The sequence below is a fragment of the Hyla sarda genome, chromosome 2 (genome assembly GCF_029499605.1).
Source record: "Hyla sarda isolate aHylSar1 chromosome 2, aHylSar1.hap1, whole genome shotgun sequence".
In the NCBI taxonomy this organism is placed as follows: Eukaryota; Metazoa; Chordata; class Amphibia; order Anura; family Hylidae; genus Hyla; species Hyla sarda.
In genome coordinates, this window is record NC_079190.1 from 460,194,981 (window position 1) to 460,219,338 (window position 24,358).

Genomic DNA, 24,358 nt, shown 5'->3' on the forward strand with positions numbered 1-24,358 from the left:
GTCGCTTTGGAGACTATTGATGAGCAGAAGCCATGATTGTTCGTCGCTCTAGACGCTCTGCCAACGATAATGCTGTTGCTAGAGAAGAACAGTACATGTTTTCTTCAGGTTCAAGGAAATTGTAAACCAGTCAAATTGAATTCAATAGTATAGAAGGACCAGCAGATAAATATAACGTACTGTATACTAAAAAATAGATAACGTAATGTGATGCATTCTGCTTTAGAGTTTGAATGTATACTGACCTGTGGCTGCAACTCTGTGGGAGGCTTTGTGTATAAAGTTATTTCTGTCCCCTTTTTTTTTCTTTTTAAAATGTATAATTTCACACACACATATACATATATATATACATACATACATATATATATATATATATATATATATATATATATATATATATGTATATATTCAAAAACAATGCAGCACTACTTCACCAGATGCCTGGTGCCAGCGCCCTGACTCGATCAAAGTCCATGTAATAGAAAACAATGGCGCAGCACTCCAAAATTGCAAAAAAGTGTAAAAATGTATTCCTTCATGTCAAAATTCAAAGCGACGTTTCAGCTCCCCACTGGAGCTTTTTTCAAGCATGCTTGAAAAAAGCTCCAGTGGGGAGCTGAAACGTCGCTTTGAATTTTGACATGAAGGAATACATTTTTACACTTTTTTGCAATTTTGGAGTGCTGCGCCATTGTTTTATATATATATATATATATATATATATATATATATATATGTATATATATATATATATATATGTATATATAACAACAAAGACGTGATCTCAAATGGCTGGAGTTGCTCAACCCCAAATGCGGTTGTGCATTTATATTGGGGGAGCAGATCCTGCCCTTGTAGTCCGTTGCTAGGGGCAATCCCCAGCATAAAAATGCATATAATGGGAGATGCCTGCAGCGGACTACAAGTGCCACAATGGCATCCTACACCATATAAACGGTGTGGATGTGTAGCAATTAGAATTACCGTATTTTTCCCCGTATAAGACGCACTTTTTCTTCCCCAAAACTGGGGGGAAAAAGTCGGTGCGTCTTATACTGCGAATACACCCCTATTGCGGAGGTCCCTGCGGCCATCAACTGCCGGGACCCGCGGCTAATACGGGACATCACCGATCGCGGCGATGCCCTGTATTAACCCTTCGGACGCGGCAATCAAAGCTGACCGCCGCGTCTGAAGGGAAAGTGACACTAACCCGGCTGTTCAGTCGGGCTGTTCGGAACCGCCGCGGCGGTCCCAAACAGCCCGACTGAATAGCCGGGTTAGTGCTTACAGGACACCGGGAGGGACCTTATCTGCCTCCTCGGTGTCTTCTCCATTCAGGGATCCCCTGTATGGCCGGCGCTCTCCTTCCTCGTCATCACGTCGTCGCGTACGTGCGTCGGCGTGCGTAACGACGTGATGGTGGCGACGGAGAGCGAGGATACCCGGCGGGCAGCAGAGACGTTCCGGAGCGACAGGGACACGGCGACAGCGATGGAGCGACGTCCAGGGCAGCGGTGACGGGTCCGGAGCGGCGGGGACACGTAAGTATTACCTCCTATGCAGTGGTCTTCAATCTGCGGACCTCCAGATGTTGCAAAACTACAACTCCCAGCATGCCCGGACAGCCAACTGCTGTCCGGGCATGCTGGGAGTTGTAGTTTTGCAACATCTGGAGGTCCGCAGGTTGAAAACACTATTGGGTTCAAAATCTTAAATTTTTTAGATTTTGCACATAAAAATAGGGTGCGTCTTATACGCCGATGCGTCCTATAGGGCGAAAAATACGGTATACAGAAATTTAGGTGCACTACTGTGGTAGATGTAAACAATGACATTGGCTATCCCTCAACACTGATGTTAAAATTGAGACATTAGCCAGTATATCCTTATATGAAGGACATACCTGAGCCCGCACACCAACGCCAAGGTTTCTCAAATGGCGCGGGACCTAACACTAACCTACCTCTGCGTAATAAGCAAAACAGGGGCCAGTGGGCAATTATGGCAGCATTATTTTGTATGTCCCTTTTTTTGTTTGCTTTTTAAAATGTATAATTTCATATATATATATATATATATATATATATATATATATATTTTTTTTTTTTTTTTAATTATTATTATTATTTATTTATGGATTTAATATTGTTATATAGTAATATAGTTCTGTTTTTAAACTCTGGAGAACCCTGTAGTAGGCATCATCAGATCTTAGCTTAAAGGGGTACTCCACTGGCCAGCATTCGGAAGTAAATGTTCCAAACGTTTTTGCGCTGCGGGGGTCACGGCCGTCATACCCCCTCCCATAGACTTACATTGAGGGGCGACCGCAGCGCGAAAACAGCCTTTGAAACATTGACTTCTGAACGCTGGCCAGTGGCGTACCCCTTTAATAAGATTACATGAAAATTAAAAAAGGTTAATTAGATCTTGTCATCAAACTTTGTGGATAGTGGATATGTATTTTTTTTTTCTTTTTTTAATGCTGGAGTACCCCTTTATTTGCAAGCATTTGTGTCTTTGATGTTTCACGTGGCTGCAATCTTATTATGGAATGACCTTAGTCTTCTAGCCAGAAAGGTAGTAATAGTACATTACTCTGGACAGTACAGAAGCGGGGTCTCTGGACAGTACAGGAGCAGGGACTCTGGACAAAACAGGGACTCCGGACAATATGGGAGCAGGGACTCTGGACAATATAAGAGAGCAGGGACTCTTTACAGTCCAGAAGCAGGGACTCCGGACAATATGGGAGCAGGGACTCTGGACAGTACAGAAGCAGGGACTCTGGAAGATATGGGAGCAGGGACTCTGGACAATATAAGAGAGCAGGGACTCTGGACAGTACAGACGCAGGGACTCCAAAGAATATGGGAGCAGGGACTCTGGACAGTATAGAAGCAGGGAGTCCGGAAAATATGGGAGCAGGGACTCTGGACAGTACAGAAGCAGGGACTCTGGACAATATGGGAGCGGGGACTCTGGATAGTACAGAAGAAGGGACTCTGGACAATATGGGAGCAGGGACTCTGAACAGTACAGAAGCAGGGACTCCGAACAATATGGGAGCAGGGACTCTTGACAGTATAGAAGCAGGGACTCCGAACAATATGGGAGCAGGGACTCTGGACAGTACAGAAGCAGGGACTCTGGACAATATGGGAGCAGGGACTCTGGACAGTACAGAAGCAGGGACTCCGGACAATATGGGAGGGGGGACTCTGGACAGTACAGGAGCGGGGACTCTGAACAGTACAGGAGCAGGGACTCTGGACAATATGGGAGTGGAGACTCTGGACAGTACATGAGCAGGGACTCTGTACAGTGCAGGTGTGTGAACTCTGGACAGTACTGGAGCCAGAGCCAGAAGTAGAGAAGCAGAGACTCTGGACAGTACAGAAGCAGAGACTCTGGACAGTACAGAAGCAGAGACTCTGGACAGTACAGAAGCAGGGACTCTGGACAGTACAGAAGCAGGGACTCTGGAAAGTACAGGAGCAGGGACTCTGGACAGTACAAGAGTAGGGACTCTGGAAAGTACAGGAGCAGGGACTCTGGACAGTACAGGTGCAGGGACTCTGGACAGTACAGGTGCAAGGACTCTGGACAGTACAGAAGCGGGGACTTTGGACAGTACAGAAGTGGGGACTTTGGACAGTACAGAAGCAGGGACTCTGGACAGTACAGAAGTGGGGACTCTGGACAGTACAGAAGCAGGGACTCTGGACAGTACAGGAGCAGGGACTCTAGACAGTACAGAAGCAGGGACTCTGGAAAGTACAGGAGCAGGGACTCTGGACATTACAGAAGCGGGGACTCTGGACAGTACAGAAGCGGGAACTCTGGACAGTACAGAAGCGAGGACTCTGGCCAGTACATAAGCAGGGATCAGACAGTACAGAAGTGGGGACTCTGGACAGTACAGAAGCAGGGACTCTGGAAAGTACAGGCGCAGGGACTCTGAACAGTACAGAAGCGGGGACCCCGGACAGTCGAGAAGCAGGGACTCTAAACAGTACAGGACCAGGGACTCTGGAAAGTACAGAAGCAGGGACTCTGGAAAGTACAGGAGCAGGGACTCTGGACAGTACAGAAGCAGGGACTCTGGACAGTACAGAAGCGGGGACTCTGGACAGTACTGAAGCAAGGACTCTGGAAAGTACAGGACCAGGGACTCTGGACAGTACAGGAGGAGAGACTCGGACAGGGTTTCCTGCTCCTGGGCTATAGTGGCACTCCTAAAATGATTTTATTGCAAATAAGTACAGTATATCCAAGATAAATAGAATATAAAAATTAAATAAGTTAACATGTATGAAATGTCTAATGATTTTTTTCTCCATTTTTCCCCCCATTTCTTCTACACTGTAGATAAATCTGTTCCTGATAGTAAGCACTCCATCCATATTAGGTTTACAAGTATACAGGGTGTCACCAGGAACTAATGATCTTCATCTTCAAAACATGTGAGTGCTGATTTATTTATCATTGTTCTGTAAGGTTGGGTACCATCACTTATATGAGTGTACGATATCACAAATTCTTATCGGTGATAGGAAGTACATCCAGCTGGATGTAGAGTATGTTCTAGATCAGTGTTTCCCAACCAGTGTGCCCAGCTGTTGCTAAACTACAGCTCCCAGCCTTTGGCTGTCCGGGCATGCTGGGAGTTGTAATTTTGCAACAACTGGAGGCACACTGGTTGGGCAACACTGTTTTAGATACACTTGGTTGCTGATTGGATCCATCACTCAACATTATCACAATAAAAAATGAAATCATAAAAAGCAGTATTAAACTCCTCCTTAACTGAGCAGCTTCATAATCCATAGCTAGGGGGCTATGTACAGTCATGAAAAGTGTTCATAAAACAGTCTGTATTAATTAATAGGAATAATAGCCAGCAGAACTACCTAATACACGGGTGTATGCTGCTGTGGCAAATACAAAGTATAAAAAAAGAAGGTTGCAGCAGCACTCTTGGTCAAAAAATGGAGGCTCTTTTTGATCAAAATGTGTCCCCATCCAGCACGTGGAGGGGGCCTCACTTCGGAAGGGCAATTCGGATGGGCAATATTCATTAATAGTAGCAACTATGTACAATGAGGCATTAAGTATTCCACTTTAAATGCATTGCCGTCTATGGAGATGGCGCATTTCTGAGCAGTCCAAGCCTGCAGCCTGTGAAATGTTTGCCCAGAAAGCAGACATTCCACGGTGTAAACACACCCTTACTCTTCACAGTTTTCTTAATATAAATAATGGTTATTCCCCTTGTTTGAGGGTCAGATTTAATTTCCTATCTATGGAAAGAAATTGTTTAATAGCTAGTTTGTTATGGCAGTTTTTATGAAAAATTTAAGGGGTAGTCCAGTACTTGACATCTTATCCCTTTCCACAAAAAAAGAGGGATAAGTGTCTGATCATGGGGGTCCGGCTGCTTGGACCCTCCACGATCTCCTGACTGGCACCCCGGTAACCCTCATTCATGGAGTAATTTCCGTTCCGTGCCGGATTACTGTCGACCATAGCCCAAAGCTGTGGTCGACACGCCACCTCCATATATCTCTATGGGAGATACAGAGATACACGAACGCTGTATCTCGGGCTCTTTCATAGGCATGTAGGGGGAGCGTCATCCACGGCTGCTCCGAAGACAAGCACAGCCAGCATTCTGAACATAAATGTCCAGAACACCCAGGTGCCGGGTCTGAGATCACTGGGGTCCCAGCGGTTGGACCCCCCACCACGATCAGACATCTTATCCCCTATTCTGGTCTAGTACCAGAGTACCCTTTTAATCTGCTCAGACCTTCAGCAGAAGCAAATAGGGTTCTTTAATATTAACAAGCCTCTTGATCACTTTTTATTCCTTTTACATCACATTAACATTTTTACACGTGAACAGCTCACGACAGAATTCCTTATATCTAAAAAATGATCTTTTTGAAAGCAAGAAGATATATTTACAAGGCTCAGTGAACAGCTGCAACAAGAAGTCAAAGATATAAGATATTTTTTTATACACGCCCTGAATTCCTAAGTTTGGCGCAGAGATACCTAAAGGATAGAAAGAGAGTAAGAACAGGAAAGACCATAAAGATTTTCTTTTTTTTTATACCGAAGTTTTATATTTGGAAATTAAAATTAACACCAGAATAATATGAAAGATATTAGTAACAAATGTTAAGCCAGGAGTTTTAGGATGAAACTATGTGTTAAGCCTGAAGTGTTCCTGTCGTTTAAAGCAAAAACTTTTTTCCAAAAAAAAACATTTTGTCACAAAGACATATTAAAAGTTTTGATTGGTCAGGGTCTCAGTGCTGATAACACCACTGATTAGGAGAATGAGCAGGGAGAAGCAAGCACTTTAGCGCTTTACTCCTTCACTCCCTGGCTTCTAGCGATCTCTGTCCTGAGGCCCTATTCTCCCCACTCCTCCTAACTTGTACTGCTGATTGTATTTTATATATATATATATATATATATATATATATATATATATGTATGACAGGGACACTTCAGACTTGGGGGGGGGGGGGGGCGGGATTTATGTACGAGCGCAGAGCTAAGACCATTCCTGAATCTCCACTAGTTTAGAACTTGCTAGCTAGTAGAGATGAGCGAACTTACAGTAATTCGATTCGTCACGAACTTCTCGGCTCGGCAGTTGCTGCCTTTAGCCTGCATAAATGAGTTCAGCTTTCAGGTGCTCTGGTGGGCTGGAAAAGATGAATACAGTCCTAGGAGAGAGTCTCCAGCCACCGGAGCACCTGAAAGCTGAACTAATTTATGCAGGCTAAGGTCAGCAACTGCCGAGCCGAGAAGTTCGTGACGAATCGAATCACTGTAACTTCGCTCATCTCTTCTAGCTAGAATAAACTGTTTTAAAATCATTGTGTGGGGCAACCACACCCTTTCCTCCATAAGCCCAATCCATTTGGTGAAATCAGCGGACCATTTTTTTAAATGATAAATGCCTTCCTAAGTATCTTAGTATCTTTATACAATAACTCCTGGCAAAATCTCTTTTTCTTGTATTTATTTGTTAACTCTTCCAAATATAAAACTTGTTAACTCTTCCAAATATAAGACTTTTGGTCTTAAAGGGGTATTCTGGCCTTAGACATCTTATCCCCCTATTCAAAGGGGATAATGGGGGAGATTTATCAAAACCTGTCCAGAGGAAAAGTTGCTGAGTTGCCCATAGCAACCAATCAGATCGCTTCTTTCATTTTTAACAAGGCCTCTGCAAAATGAAAGAAGCGATCTGATTGGTTGCTATGGGCAACTCAGCAACTTTTCCTCCGGACAGATTTTGATAAATGTCCCCCAATGTCCCTACTGTGTTGATCCAAAAGAAGGCAAAAAACTCTTATGAGGCTGATGCCAATTGCCCCATACCAAGCGGAAAAATTCCTTCCCTTCTCCAAATATTCAATTATAATAAATCCCTGGATCAACATTCTGTCCCTTTTGTAGAATAATAATAATGATAAAACACAATATCACAATATGATCCATAGTTTCGTTGACATATCGATAGAAGAGAAAACTGATAGGAGAAAGTGCAATAGAACAAATCATTGACATTGAAAATATTTTTTCTTCTTTTCCTTAGATGATATATACCGTTTTTGCATGTAGTAATATCAATGCCCATAAATTCTACTGAACCTGTCAACTTCATTTAGGATGGAAAAGTAATAATTATGATGAAAAGCTACTACAAGAAGAAGCACATTGATTATGTAGGTTTAAATTCTAGAGTCTTAATGCCTTAAATAAAGGAGTCTCGTTCACAGCTCATACTTGAACTTGGTGAGCCTCATATATTTAGTTATTTAGCTGATACAATACAGTGTTGATACATGTTCTATTAAACCCGTCAGTATCGATTTACTTAACCCCTTAAGGACCCAGCCCCTTTTCACCTTAAGGACCCGAGCATTTTTTGCATATCTGACCACTGTCACTTTAAGCATTAATAACTCTGGGATTCTTTTACTTTTCATTCTGATTCCAAGATTGTTTTTTCGTGACACTTTATGTTAGTGGTAAATTTGTTGATACTTGCATCCTTTCTTGGTGAAAAATTCAAAAATTTGATGAAAAATTAGAAAATATTTAATTTTTTTAACTTTGAAACTCTCTGCTTATTAGGAAAATGGATATTCCAAATAAACTATAAATTGTTTCACATATACAATATGTCTACTTTATGTTTGCATCATAAAGTTGACATGTTTTTACTTTTGGAAGACATCAGACGGCTTCAAAGTTCAGCAGCAATTTTCCAATTTTTCTCAAAATTTTCAAAATCAGAATTTTTCAGGGACCAGTTCAGATTTGAAGTAGATTTGAAGGGTCTTCATATTAGAAATAACCCATAAAAGACCCCATTATAAAAACTAAACCCCTCAAAGTATTCAAAATGACATTCAGTAAGTGTGTTAACCCTTTAGGTGTTTCACAGGAGTAGCAGCAAAGGAGAAAATTCTAAATCTTCACTTTTTACACTCTGCATGTTCTTGTTGACCCAGTTTTTGAATTTTTACAAGGGGTAAAAGGAGAGAAATCTCCCTAAAATTTGTAACCCAATTTCTCTTGAGTAAGGAAATAACCTCATATGTGAACGTAAAGTGCTATGTGGGTGCACTACAACGCTCAGAAAGGAAAGAACGACAATGGGATTTTGGAGAGTGAGTTTTGCTGAAATGGTTTTTTTTCTTTGGGGGGGGGGGGGGGGTATGTTGCATTTAGGAAACCCCTATGGTGCCAGAACAGCAAAAAAAAAAAAAAAAAAAAAAAAAAAAAAAAAAAAACACCCCTTGTAAATTTTTACAAGGGGTAATAGGAGAAAATCCCCCCTCAAAATTTGTAACCCAATCTCTTCTGAGTATGGAAATACTCCCAGAACAGTGGACCCCCCCCCCCCCCACAAAATTTTTCATTTTCATGGACCACTGTTCAAAAAATCTGTCAGACACATGTGGGGTATAAATGCTCACTGTACCCCTTATTACATTACGTGAGGGTGTAGTTTCCAAACTAGGATCACATGTGGTGGGGGGAGGGGGTCCACTGTTCTGGCACTATGGGGGCTTTGTAAACGCACATGGCCTCCAATTCCAGACACATTCTGTCTCCAAAAGCCCAATGGCGCTCCTTCTCATCTGAGCCCTATAGTGTGCCGCAGAGCATTTTTCGTCCACATAAGGGGTATTTATATACTCAGAAGAAATTGTGTTACAAATTACCCCTTGTGAAAATGAGAAATTTGGGATAACACCAGCATTTTTGTAAAAAAATAAAAACATTTCATTTTCACATCCAACTTTAATGAAAATTCTTCAAACACCTGTGGGGTGTTAAGGCTCACTATACCCCTTGTTATGTTCCATGAAGGGTGACGTTTCCAAAATGGGGTTACATGTGGGTGTTTTTTTTTAATGTTAGAACCGCTGTAACAACAGCAACCCCGGTACAAATTACCTCAAATGTACATGGCGCTCTCACTTCTGAGCCTTGTTGTGTGCCGCAGAGCATTTATATGGGGTATGTCCATACTCAGGAGAAATTGCGTTAAAAATTTTGGGGGTCTTTTTTTCCTTTTACCTCTTTTGAAAATGAAAAGTATGGGCCAACATCAGCATGTTAGTGTAAAAAAAAAAAAAATGTTACAATAACATGCTGGTGTAGACCCCAACTTTACCTTTTCATAAGAGGTGAAAGGAGAAAAAGCCCCCCAAAATTTGTAAGGAAATTTCTCCCGTGTACGGAAATACCCCATATGTGGCCCTAAATTATTTCCTTGAAATACGACAGGGCTCCGAAGGGAGAGAGCGCCATGTGCATTTGAGGCCTGAATTAGGGATTTGCATAGGGATGGACCCGGTTGCAAGAATCATATTTGCCTCTGATACAAAAATCACCCTACGGCAATGTTTCCCCAAACAGGGTGCCTCCAGCTGTTGCAAAACTCCCAGCATGCCTGGACAGTCAATGGCTCCATTTTGGAAACAGTGCCGTACCATACATTTTGCATTTTTATTTGGGGGGGGGGGGGGGTGTAACTGTGTAGGGTTATGTGTATATGCAGTGCTATACTTTTTATTTTGTATAGTGTAATGTAGTGACTTTAGGGTACATTGACACGGGCGGGGGTTTACAGCGAGTTTCCCTCTGGGAGTTTGAGCTGCAGCGGAAAATTTGCTACATCTAAAACTTGCAGCAAGAGACCCACTGTGAACCCTCACCTGTACATTCACATGGGGGTCTCAAAACTCCAGCTGTCGCAAAACTATAACTCCCAGCACGCCCTTTGGCTGTCTGTGCATGCTTGGTGTTGTAGTTACGCAACAGCTGGAGCAACACTGGTTGCAAAACACTGAGAGTTTGTTAACTCGGTTAACTCAGTTTCCCAACCAGTGTGCCTCCAGTTGTTGCAAAACTACAACTCCCAGCATGCCCAGACAGCTGATGGTCATGTTGGGAGTTGTAGTTATGCAACGACTGGAGGAGAACAGTTTGGAGACCAAAGTGGTGTCCAAACTGTAGCCCTCCAGATGTTGCAAAACATATTTTGCCGAACTCCAACTCCAACTCCCAGCATGCCTGGACAGTCTCGGCATGCTTTAAATTGTAGTTTTGATACATCTGGAGGGCTGCAGTTTGGACACCACTGTATAGTAGTCTCCAAACTGTAGCCCTCCAGATGTTGCAAAACTACAGCTCCCAGCATGCCGAGACTGTCAAGGCATGCTGGGAGTTGTAGTTCTGCAACATCTGAAGTGCCACATGTTACAGAACTAAAACTCCCAGCATGCCTGGACTGCCTGGGCATGCTGAGAGTAGTAGTTTTGCATTATCTAGAAGGGCACAGTTTAGAGACCACTGCACAGTGGTCTCCAAACTGTGGCCCTCCAGATGTTGCAAAACTACAACTCCCAGCATGCCCATAAGCCAAAGGCTGTCTGGGCATGATTGGAGTTGTAGATCTGAAACACCTAGAAACAGCAGTGAAGATAACTTTACGGCAATCTTCACTGCTGCATCTGACATCGCCGCCGCTGCATCCACTTACCTGCGCTGGTCACAGCTGCCTGCCGCCAGTGTTCAGGTTCAACTTCTGCCGGTCCCCCCGCAATGCTGGCCACGCAGCCGTCACTGCCATCTTCCCCTGATCTGCTAGGACTTCCAGGGACTTTCTTATTTACATTGGTTGCCCAGAAAGCCTTACCATGGCCCCCTTCTGCCTTTTTTTGTAAATCCCATTGATATTGATGTGAATTGGTGAATTGCATAAATATAAAGTTTTTGCAAGGGTTATACTCAAGCTATAAAATATATAAAAATAAAACTAAGGGATGGAGCGAGCAAACAGAGAGACACATTAGACCTCTAGTATCCATAGTGCTGACACAAAGCTAAGATTTATATTTTTATTTTATTAATTTAACCCCTTAAGGACCAGACCAATTTTATTTTTTCATTTTCATTTTTTCCTCCTCCCCTTCTAAAAATCTTAACTATTTTATATTTCCATCCACAGACCCCATATGAGGGCTTGTTTTTTGCATCACCAACTTTGTAATGACATCACTTATTTTACCATAAAATGTACGGCGAAACCAAACAAATATTATTTATGTGGGAAAATTGAAAAGAAAACAGCAATTTAGCAAATTTTGGAAGGTTTTGTTTTCATGCTGTACACTTTCTGGTAAAAATGACATGTTTTCTTTATTCTGTGGGTCAATACGATTAAAATGATACCCGGGCAGCAGGCTCGCTGTCTTGGAGTTATACTTGACTCTGATCTTTCACTCCCCATATTCAGTCTCTTTCACGTTCTAAACTGCTAAAACTCTCATTATTGCTTTGATTCACTCCCGCCTCGACTACTGTAACTCTTTACTAATAGGCCTTCCTTTCTCCAAACTCTCTCCTCTCCAGTCCATCCTTAATGCTGCAGCCAGACTCATCTTCCTCTCCAGCCGCTACACCGACGCCTCCTCCCTGTGCCAGTCACTACACTGGTTACCAATTCAGTCCAGAATACAGTACAAAATCCTCAGTCTCACACACAAAGCTCTCCACAATGCTGCACCTCCCTACATCTCCTCTCTCATCTCCGTCTACCATCCTACACGTTCTCTCCGATCTGCTAATGATCTCACACTAAGATCTTCTATAATTCGAACTTCTCACTCCCGTCTCCAAGACTTCACTCGTGCTGCATCGGTTCTCTGGAATGCTATCCCTCAATCCCTCAGACTCAACAACAACATCCATAGTTTCAAACGTGGCCTAAAAACGCATCTCTTCAGACAGGCCTATAACATTCTCTAATTGGCCTCAACATATCCCCAACATATCCTCAACATATCCCCAACATATCCCCAACATATCCCCAACATATCCCCAACATATCCTCAATATATCCCCAACATACCCTCAATATATCCCCACACCTCTTGTTTGAATAGTTATTGTGTAATATTATGTCTGATACTTGTGTTTGTTTGTACCCCATAATTGTAAGCGCTGCGGAATCTGTAGGCGCCATATAAATAAATAAAATAAAATAAATACCCATGTTTTTACCCATGCTTTTCTATAATTGTACCGTGTTTCCGTCTATGGGGCGGTATGAGGGCTAATTTTTTGCACCATGATCTGTAGTTTTTATCACTACCACTTTTGCTTAGGGTTTACTTTTTATACATTTTTTTATTCATTTTTTTATTTTATAAAATGTGACAAAAAAGCAGTAATTTTGGACACTTTTTACATTTTTTACGTTTACGCCATTCACCGTACGGGAAAATTAACAATATATTTTCTAATAGTTCAGACTTTTACACATGCGGCAATACCAAATATGTGTATTAATTATTTTTTCTTTACGCTTTTTTGGGGATAAAATGGGAAAAAGGGATGTTTTACCGTATTTATCGGGGTATACCACGCACCGGCCTATAACACGCACCCTCATTTTACCAAGGATATTTGGGTAAAAAAAGTTTTTTACCCAAATATTCATGGTAAAATGAGGGTGCGTGTGTGCGCGTATATACCCCGATAAACCCCCAGGAAAGGCAGGGGGAGAGAGGCCGTCGCTGCCCGCTTCTCTCCCCCTGCCTTTCCTGGGGTCTAGAGCGCTGCTGCCGGCCCTTCTCACCCCCTGGCTATCGGCGCCACTGCCCGTTCTGTCCCCCTGACTTTCGGTGCCGCTGCCCCATTTGCCTCCCCCATCCCCGGTGGCATAATTACCTGGGTCGGGTCCGCGCTGCTGCAGGCCTCCGGCGCGCGTCCCCTGCGTCGTTGCTATGCACGGCGCGGCGCATGATGTCAGTGCGCAGCGCCGTGCAGCGCATAGCAACGACGCCGGGGATGCACGCCGGAGGCCTGCAGCAGCGCGGACCCTACCCAGGTAATTATGCCACTGGGGATGGGGGGGAGGCAACGGGGCAGCGGCGCCGGCAATGGGTGCCGCTGCCCCTTCTCTCCCCCTGGCTGTCGGCGCCGCTTCTCTCCCCCTGGCTATCGGCGCCGGCACCGATAGACAGGGGGAGAGAACGGGCAGCGGCGCAAATAGCCAGTGGGAGAGAAGCAGCGGCAGCAGGGCTCTAGACCCCAGGAAAGGCAGGGGGAGAGAAGTGGGCAGCGACGGCCTCTACCCCTGCCTTTCCTGGGGGTGTATCGGCGTATAACACGCACATAGACTTTAGGCTAAAAATTTTAGCCTAAAAAGTGCGTGTTATACGCCGATAAATACGGTACTTTTTTATTCGGGGAGGGGATTTTTCTAATTTTCTTACTTTTTTTTTTGCATTTTTTTACTTTTTTTTTTACACTTTAATAGTCCCCATAGGGGACTATTTATAACAATCATTTGATTGCTAATACTGTTCAGTGCTATGCATAGTGAACAGCACTGATCAGTGTTATCAGTGATCTTCTGCTCTGGTCTGCTCGATCTCAGACCAGAGCAGAAGACCCCGGGAGACAGCTGTAGCAAAGTGAGGGGACCTCCGGCTGCTATGCTGGATGATCGGATCCCTGCGGCAGCGCTCATCCGATCATCCATTCAAAGTACCAGACTGCCGCAGATGCCGTGATCTGTATTGATCACAGCATCTGAGGGGTTAATGGCAATTATAGGCGGGTCCCTGGCTGCTGATAGCAGCCGGGACCTGCTGCGCATGACGCGAGCACTGATCCGGTGCTCGAGGTCATGGCGGCGCATAAATGTACGTCATGGTGCGTTAAGTACCACGGCACCATGACGTACATTTACGTCCATTGTCGTTAAGGGGTTAAAGGGTTACCCCCGCTCCCCAGTGTCCGGAACATTAAGTTCCTGAACGCTGTGTGTGGGCTTCCGTGTTCACGCCAGCCCCCTTGTCACATCATGCCCCGTCATACCATCGCGCTGCCTTACCATAGACTTTCATTGAGGGGGCAGGCCATGACATCATGAGGGGGCGGGCGTGAACACAGAAGCCCGCACACAGCGTTCAGGAACTCAATGTTCCAGACACTTGGGAGCGGAGTAACCCTTTAAATAAAAAGGACCGTGCAGCGATGGTCACATCAGACCTGCCCCTTTGTGGCTCATAACCTATTGTCAGTGGGTTTTTGGATTACAGAAGAAAAGTGGATTACCGCGAGTAAGCGCACTTTAACATGAGGAGAATACAATCTCCATATAGATGTTGCCCTCGTCAGTTAAAGTTTCCTTGGAGGGCTATGAGAAATGTTAAAGGCAACAATTAAATACCATCTTCTTGCACAACTCTGCAGCTCAGGGGACTCTTTTAAAGGGGTTATCCAACAATAGAAAAGCAGAGCTTAGGTCTTCCAAAAGCAGCACCACACTTGTCCTCGGGCTGTGTTTGCTTTAAGGGAACTGAGCTGCAATCTCAATGTACAGTATGTATGTTTTTATGTATGTGTGTATGTATGTGTGTGTGTGTGTGTGTGCATGGGATGGGATAAGAGGACTGGATATGAGGAAGGGGGATATGAGGTCAGCATATGAGGATGGGGTATTAGGACGGGATATGAGGACCAGGATATAAGGATAGGATATGAGGACAAGGATTTAAGGATGGGATATGAGGACAGGGATATGAGGTATATATATGAGGGATATAAGATCGCTTTATGTGGATGGGATTTGAGGATGGGATTAGAGATGAGCGAAGTTACAGTGATTTGATTCGTCACAAACTTCTCGGCTCGGCAGTTGCTGACTTTAGCCTGCATAAATTAGTTCAGCTTTCAGGTGCTCTGGTGGGCTGGAAAAGGTGGATGCAGTCCTAGGAGAGAGTCTCCAGCCCACCGAAGCACCTGAAAGCTGAACTAATTTATGCAGGCTAAAGTCAACAACTGCTGAGCCGAGAAGTTTGTGACGAATCGAATCACTGTAACTTCGCTCACCTCTAGATGGGATATTAGGACAGGATATGAGGATGGCATATGAGGGCGGAATATAAGGTCGGGATATGAGGATGGGATATGAGATTGGAATATGTGAACGGTACATGAGGTTGCGATATGAGGATGTGATATGATGACATGATATGAGGACGAGAGTGTCATTGTTGCTTTTCTTCTCCCACAAGGGCAACTCCAGGTACTCTTCTAGTAAATATTATAAAGGAGATGCTTTGGGACTCATTCACACAATGAGCAGCCTCCTCCTCAATCGGAGCTTAAATGGCCACTGTCACCAAACTATATTTTTAAAAACAATAGAGCCATAGAAAATAATTATATCTCTAATACTATTTCATAATTTTTTTCCCACAGTATCCCTTAGAAAACTGCTCCTATAAAAGTGCCCACTAGAGGTCCTTATAAAATGTCCCACACCTGTTACTATGGTCTTTCCGACCTTATCATACGTTAGCATCAGCTAGTCGGTCAGAATACAGGAAGTGAGGGGGAAGCTTTATAAGCCTGTGTGTGCTCCCTGTGAGAAGATCTCCGAACACAGAGAGAGCAGAGGAGAGCTGTCACCTGCTGTGATTGGCTGAGAGGAGGCCACACCCCCTCACACCTCCCCAGCTCTCAGCAGCATCAAGGAGGAGAATGATTCAGTGCACAGCTCCGTCCATAGCATAGAGGAGAAGAAGAGCACAAGTGTGACAGCATGTTCAGCCTTCTACAGCAACATGTACCACAGTAGTAAGGAGATGGGGAGGGGGTTTGTTAAAGTGTGTCAGCCCAGTATAAAGGAGATAACATGAGGAGGACAGCTGACAGCTTAGTGACACACAGTGAGGGAGGAAGTTCAGTCATGTACAGTGAGGGCAAGAGAGGGACACGCCCCCTGCCTGTGAGAAGATCAAAATTCTATGTGATCTGATATAAGTTGATTTAAAAAAAAAAAAAAAAAAACAGAAGCTAGACACATAAAAGTTATATGTACATGATCAGGATGAGTTGCTGAGTAACATATAACTTTTTTTTTTTCTGTGATATGATAGGTACGATTTAATGTCTGTGCAGACATTAGGTGCCGTCCTATTGACTGCAATGCATTTCTGGGTGGATTCCACCAAAAGAATGAATATGTTTATTCTTTTATCAGTATTTAATTCCAGTTGGAAGCTCCGTAGTATGCAGTGGAATACAATTGACAGCCTACAGATTTCGCTCAGAATTTTTGCAGGGTGAAGAGCCCTTATTATTAGCATGGTAAAAGAAGATTATTTTTTGCCCTACAACATTAGGAATAATTTGTTGTTTTTTAATGTAGATTTAGTAGATAAAGTAGATCTAAATTAAGTTAAAATTTAAGAAAGTGTGCAGATTTTTTGTTATATATGTTTTAAAGTCCCATAGGTGTGGGTCTCAGTGGCCAGACCCCCTCAAATCACCTTGTTATCCTCTATCCTGTATATAGTGGAAAAGTTAAATCTTGGGATAACCCCTTAAAAATGTTCCCATGTGTTCAGATTAGAAGGCCTTGTTGTAACACTTGCGCTCCAGCCAGACACGCCGGCCGTGAGCGCTCTCTGCTTATGTACCCGCTGCCGGCGGGGCTGGGATTCGCATCGCGGGACGCGCCCAGCCCGTCACTCACCTCCCTCATCTTCCGCCTCTCTGTGTCCTCGCAGCCCCAGTGTGCGTGCCCATGCCTCCTAGGACGTGCCAGAGCTCTTTCACTTAATGGGCCAGTGCTCAATTAAAGTGTCTACACCTGTCTCCTGTCCTTAAATACCAGCTCCTCCCCTGTTTTGCTGCCGGAACTTTGGTTACCTTGTGCCATAGTGAAAGTCCTGTGTCCCTGTTACCGTGTACCTGTTCCTTGCTACCTTACCTCCCCTGCACCTGTGTTACCTGCCCTTACCTACTGCCATCCTGCCATGTCCTGCCAGTCTCCTTCTGTGCCACGCCACCTCCCAGCTACCTGTGTGGACGAGTCGTGCCAGAGGTAGCGACCTGGGTGCCGCAGCAAGACCATCCCACTTTGTGGCGGGCTCTGGTGAAAACCAGCGGCATCTTAGACTCAACTCCCGGGCACGGCTCACGTCATGATCCAACCGGGCCCAGAGGATCCACCACTTGCCGTGTCCCGTCACACTTGTAAAATTTAATGAACTATATAGTGAATTATATAAATATTGCTGAGAATGCTGCATACTTTATGTTACCCTTAGAATTCTATTTAATTCATGTTACATTATTCAGAAGTGTAAATATACCTATTTAAATTCATGAGAAGAGAAAATGGAAACAAATTAAATAAAATCAAACAAAACATCCTATCATGTTAAGTTTTATCAAGGTCTCGGAAAAAGCTTTCTCCCAGAAGTGGCATTCATTATCCCCTATAGAGATAGATGTTATTCTGTTTGTATAGTATTTTTTTGCTTCCCAATGGTGTAAAGAATAATAATGTTTAAAATATTATTTGAATGACTTCCCAATAGACAATAAAGCAGTGTTAGGTTATGTAGAAGTTTGTGGAAAATGCTAAATTCATTTTTTCATTTCAAAATAGAGAAAATATTGTAAATTAAAGGTTATTTGTCAGTTGTTCTTGTTGCTGATAGCTTTGGTCTCCATTAGTTAGTTGTGTAAATAGCTGTAAAGGGTTTAAAAGAAAACTGTACCTTTCCTGGAGCTGATGGTGGTTGCCAAACCAATAAAATTGCCTTTTTCTTTCTCAGCTTATGTCTAGGAGGTGGAGCTGACCTGCTCAAGTGCCACAGCCTGGTTTACCTCATCCCTAATCTCAACTCCCAGCCCCTCCTTGACATAAAGGACTCGGCTTACAATCAAGAAAGGGCTGAGAGGTGAAAGCAAACAACAAAGTCTGCAAGGCTCGGGCACATGAGCATCCTGGCTCCACCTCCTTGACACTTAGCTGAGACAAAAAAGGCTATTTTATACATTTGGCAACCACCATTAGCTTCAGGAAAGGTACAGCTTGTTTTAATTCTCTGAGGCTAGGTTCACACTGCGGAATCTCTGGGCAGAAAATTTCCACCCAGAGATTCCGAGTGCGGCCAGTGCCGTCTGAATCAGTCGGTGCTAGGACTCCAATAGACTGCAATGTGTTCCGCGAATATTTCTGCCTGAAGAATGAGCGACGCCATTCTTCAGGCGCAAATTTCCAAGCGGATTTTCCGTGCACAAATTCCGCTTAACAAATTCCGAAGTGAGAATTTGTGAACAGAAACGCATTCACTACACTATATATTTTAGCAGGCGGAATTTCCACAGTGTGTACCTAGCATAACAGCATATCTGCCGCTCTTAACAGCAAATACAGCTGACAGATCCCCTTTTTTCTGGAAAATACGAGATTGAGAAAAAATATTACAGATAATTCTTTAGAAGAGACATTTGTATTGTCATTCTATTGATTTTTTTTTTGCTTTAAGTAAAATGATTAGCAAATTTGACCCTTTAGTTGAAATAGGCAAGTTGATTTACCAGCTGTGAAATTTGAAGACTGTTTATTGAATCTGCAAATTGAATCTCTTATCTAAACTTAGTAAGGTCTTTTATGGTTTGCTGCACTTCATACACCTTTGAGACTCTATTACTAATTGCTGTAACTTTCAGATCATAGTCAGTTATAGAATATGTCACATATATGAAAATGTTAAAAGTATTAATGCGTAGAAATAATGCAAAGATGAAGTACAAAATTGTTTACATTGGCTCTGCCAGTTAGAAAAACTTTTCATATGTTGTAGGGATATCAGTATCGTTTTTTTAGGGGCGATACCAATAATCGGTGCAGGTTAGGGCCGATAACCGATAACTTATACCGATATTCCGGTATAAGTTGTCGGCTATTTATCCCCCCTCGACACCGCTGCAGATCATTGATTTAAAGCGGGTGCTTTAAATCAATGAACAGCAGTGGCTTTTGCGGTGCCATAGACCGCCGCCACCCGCTTCTCTCCCCCTGCCTGTCCGGGGGTCCTGAGTCCTATCACCGCCACCGCGATCGCTCCCCCCCCACCACTGCCACTCCGCTCCGCGCCCCCTACCGCCCCGCCGCACCGCGCTGCGACGCACCCCCTACCGCACCGCCCCGGCCCCATTGCCTCCCCCATCCCCGGTTTTATAATTACCGGGGTCCACTCTACATCTGGCTCCGGTGGCGTCCTCCTGAGCTCTCACTGTGCGCACTGACGCACAGCTTAACACAGGACGCAGCAGGAGCCAGAAGTAGCGTGGACCTTGGGCCCTGGGAACAGGTAATTATAAAACCGGGGATGGGGGAGGCAATGGGGCCGGGGTGGTGTGGTCGGGGGTGCGACGTGGTGCGGCGGGCGGTCGCGGTGCGGTGGGGGCGGTGCGGGGGGTGGGGCATTATCGGCTTATCGGCAAGGTAATTGCCGATACCGATAATACCCAAAATCGTGATTATCGGCCGATAATATCGGCCAAAATTATAATCGGTCGATCCCTAATATGTTGTACATCTTGGCAAATCATTAACCTTTGTAATATACTTCATAAGAAATTTTTATTAACTTTTTATAGAAATTATGGTTAATAAGATAAACCCCATACCACCCAGAACATAACCCTATCTGGCTACAGCATCATCTTTGTCCAAGCTGAAGCACAGGCATTAAGTGAGGGGGGGGGGACTAGCACTTATTTGTGCTCACTCCTGTCCTATCAGACTGCAGCAGAGAGAGGAGGGGTCTACAAAGCAGCCTGCAGTGATTGGATGAAGAGACCCACAGACCAAAAGGAGTATGATGAGTAACATATATTTTTTTTTTGGGGGGGGAAGGGGATATCAAAGGCACTTTTTAAGTTTGTTTTTGCAAATCTGCTATTTGTGCAACTGTATGAACTTTTCTCCTTAATCTATCAACAAGAATAGTCATTTTCTACTGTTTTCACGACATATAGATATAAGTAAGGATGCACCAAAATTTCGGTCGCCAAAAATTAGCATCGGAAAATGCCCCTTTTGGCATTTTCGGCTGATGCATTTTCATGGCCTAAATGACACAGGGTGTACAGGTATGCCCTGGGTTCCAGGGACTTAGTGCACCAAAACGCGGCTGTACGCCCTGAGTTCCGCTGGGGCTATGACGTGAGTGCAGGCGCTCTTAGCAGCCAGGGACCAGCTGGTAATGGTAGAAATTGTAGGCGGCTGATGTTGTCGCGCTGATGACGTCATGAGCTGCGCCGCGTGAACCGCTTCTGGTAGCCATGGTAACTCGGGCCGACAGGGAGCTGTCTGCTGCTGAGCTATGGGGCCATGAGCTTTGTGGATGAGGTGGCTGAGGTGGTATCCGTGGGTCACAGTGGAGTGGAGTGGAGGAGGTCACAGGGGGCGCGCTGTTACTCTGTGAGTTATCCGCCATCGTGCGGCAGCTGCTCCAGATCTTCATAAGAGGGAACCTGGGAATATATAGTGCAGTGTTTCCCAACCAGGTTGCCTCGACAGCTGGAGGCCCCCTGGTTGGGAAACACTGATATAGTGTATGATCGTCTTGGATAGAGTACCCCCCATAATAGTATATGGCTTATAACAGTGATAAAGTATCCCCATAATAATAATAATAATTTTATTTATATAGTGCCTACAGTTTCCGCAGCGCAGTACAAACAAAGACAAGTATCAGATATAATATTACACAATAACTATTCAAACAAGAGGTGTGGGGATATGTTGAGGATATGTTGAGGCCAATTAAAGAATTTTATAGTAGTCCCCATAGTAGTATATGGCTTATAACAGTGATAAAGTACCCACATAACAGTGAGAGTACCCCATAACAGTATATGGCTTATAACAGTGATAGAGTAATGGCGTAAACATAAAAAAAAATCGAAGTCCAAAAATATGGATTTTTATCAGAAAAAAATTATGAAAAGTATTTAAAAGAAATGTCAGATCTAGAATGGTACCAATAAAAACTACAGATCACGGTGCAATAAATAAGCCCTCATACATCCCCGTATATGGAAAAATTTAAAAGTTACATAAAAACTTAATTTAAAAAAAAAGTGGGCAGGGCAATGCATTTTCGGTTTTCGGCCAAGCACAGCCTAAGTTTTCGGTTTCCGCCCAAAATTTCCCTTTCGGTGCATCCCTAGATATAAGAATGCACGAGTATACATTTCTACTATTTCTACCATAACACAGATAGCCATAGCCATAAGCATACAATACTACTGCTCAGTTGATGCAGCAGCAGTTGGTGTAGCAGCCATAGCAAAATGCCCTTCTTTGCTATGTTTCCCTTAAATCGTTCCGCTGTTGATCGTTTATGACACTTCCTGTTAGTTATTGTGTACAGCATAAATTATAATGGAACTACTGACAATAATGCACAACATTGGTAGGATGAGGGTTATTTTTGGGGGAGAAGATTTTATAGATGAACCAAACAGAATTTCGAATACCTTATTTTTCGCCATATAAGACGCTCCGGCACATAAGATGCACCCAATTTTAAAGGATGAAAATCTAGAAAAAAAAGATTCTGAACCAAATACAATGTAAAGTATAGGACAGTGATCTTCAACCTGCGGACCTCCAGATGTTGCAAAATTACAACTCCCAGCATGCCCGGACAGCCGTTGGCTGTCCGGGCATGCCGGGAGTTGTAGTTTTGCAACATCTGGAGGTCCGCAGGTTGAAGACCACTGGTATAGGAGGTAATACTCACGTGTCCCCGCCGCTCCGGACCCGTCAACGCTCGTCACCGCTACCCTAGTTGTCGCCCTCCATTGCTGTCGCCGCATCGCCGGGGTGTCCCCTTCGCTCCGGAACGTCTCTGCTGCCCGGTATCCTCGCTCTCCGTCGCCGCCATCACGCCGCTACACACACCGCTCCTATTGGATGACGGGACGGCGTGCGTGACGACGTGATGACGACAAAGGAGAGTGACGGCCATGCAGGGGATCCCGGCACAGAGCAGACACCAAGGAGGCAGGTAAGGTCCCTCCTGGTGTCCTGTACGCTGTTCGGGACGCCGCGATTTCACCGCGGGGGTCCCGAACAGCCCGACGGAGCAGCCGGGTTAATGTCACTTTCGCTTCAGACGCGGCGGTCAGCTTTGATCGCCGCGTCTGAAGGGTTAATACAGGGCATCACCGCGATCGGTGATGTCCTATATTAGCCGCGGGTCCTGGCCGTTGATGGCCGCAGGGACCGCCGCAATAGGACAGGGTTTTAATGTGTATTTGCCATATAAGACGCACCAACTTCCCCCCCCCCCAGTTTTGGGGAAGAAAAAGTGCGTCTTATACAGCAAAAAATACGGTAACTCTCAAAGGTGCACCTGATTTTTTTTTTTTTTTTTGCAATGTTGTATGATATCTGCCCACATTATAATGATGGAAATATGTTTTTAATGTAAAAAATAAAATAGGCAAAAATGACAGCTAAGTCTGTAGGGAATTTTATTGCACAATATACCTAAACCCTTGGTGGTCACGTCCCATCTCATCCTGGCACTTGATAGTTTCAAAAAGCTTGACTCATTTTTCAAGGATGCTTCAGGTTATAATGAAAAAATAGGATGAGAACAGACGCATAGTGCAGGGTCATGTGAAATGGGAAAAAGATGCCTTCCAAGTTCTTTACAAAAAGACACAAGAACATTACATCAGGGTCTATTGAAAGAGCTCAGACCTACCTAGAGTAGTGCCAAGTCCCACAAAAACAAAGGGATTGGGGGCCATACTAGATGATGTATAAAAACAAGAAGAGGGCGCAGAAGAGGACCAGATGCCAAGGCTTGAAGGACATACCATGGGTCTGGACATGGTAACCTTCTGTAACTTATCATTTACATTGATATATAAAGAATGAAGTGTCAATTTATGGCCCATATTTATCAATCTATGGGAGACAAAAGCTGGAGTTATTTTCCTATAGTAACCAGTTACAGCCCAGCTCTCTTTATTTTTATCAGAGATAGTTAAGATATAAACGCCAAACTGTGATTCTATGCCACCACTAGTTTTTATCTCTAAAAGATTTATACATTTCGGTCTATAATTTTTTTTTTTCTCGAATAAGAAAAACTAGAAAAGAGCATACTCCTAACGGCAGGTTGTATACCTGACATTATGACAATATAATTTGTTCTTTCTGGAACCTTTATGATTTATAAAAAAAAAAACTGCACATATTTTTGTTTTCTATCGCTCATTGTATTCTAGTGGTGATGGGTTTTTTTTACAATGAGAGAAGTGGCTCTTGCACTGAAATAAAGACAATCCACCATTGTGTTCCTATACGGCTATTCAGATTGTGTCAAAAAATAAATGCAAAGCAAATCCAGTCCAGAGCTTGTAATAACAGTATTTCAATGTAAACACATTTTGGTTTCTGCGATCCATTTAATGAGGATTAGGATACATTTATTATTGCTGTTTGGTATGTTATTTCTGTATAACATCCTTTGAATTGATATGCAAGTTCGGCCGTTTGGTACACAAGGGGTTACTTTACCGCTGCATGCACCGGTATGTCCACCCATCTAATCCTCCTCCAAAAACAATGCCTCCTAATGATTACTGAGCTGCCCCTTAAATGCATATAAAATGGATGTTACACAGAAACAGCACACGGGATAGCGATATTAAAGGGGTACTCCGGTGGAAAACATTTATTTATTTTTTAAAATCAACTGGTGCCAGAAAGTTAAACAGGTTTGTAAATGACTTCTATTTAAAAATCTTAATCCTTCCAGTACTTATTAGCTGCTGTATAATATAGAGGAAGTTATTTTCGAATTTTTTTTCTCTCTTTCCACGGTGCTCTCTACTGAAACCTCTTTTATGTCAGGAACTGTCCAGAGCAGGAACAATTCCCCATAGCAAACCTCTCCTG

The 24,358-nt window shown here is 43.7% G+C and overlaps 1 protein-coding gene across 9 annotated transcripts in view; it reads left to right on the forward strand.

The window, feature by feature from the left end:
- LOC130357063 (uncharacterized) overlaps positions 1–24,358 on the forward strand; it is a 732,821-nt gene that overhangs the window by 453,042 nt on the left and 255,421 nt on the right. For 8 of the 9 annotated variants that reach the window (XR_008889093.1, XM_056559412.1, XM_056559411.1 and 5 more), the window contains one exon: positions 4,378–4,472. The exons of the other annotated variant lie outside the window; for it this stretch is intronic. The gene's annotated coding sequence lies outside the window, so the exon portion shown is untranslated. The remainder of the gene's footprint in view (positions 1–4,377; positions 4,473–24,358) is intronic. 9 annotated transcript variants of the gene reach the window in all.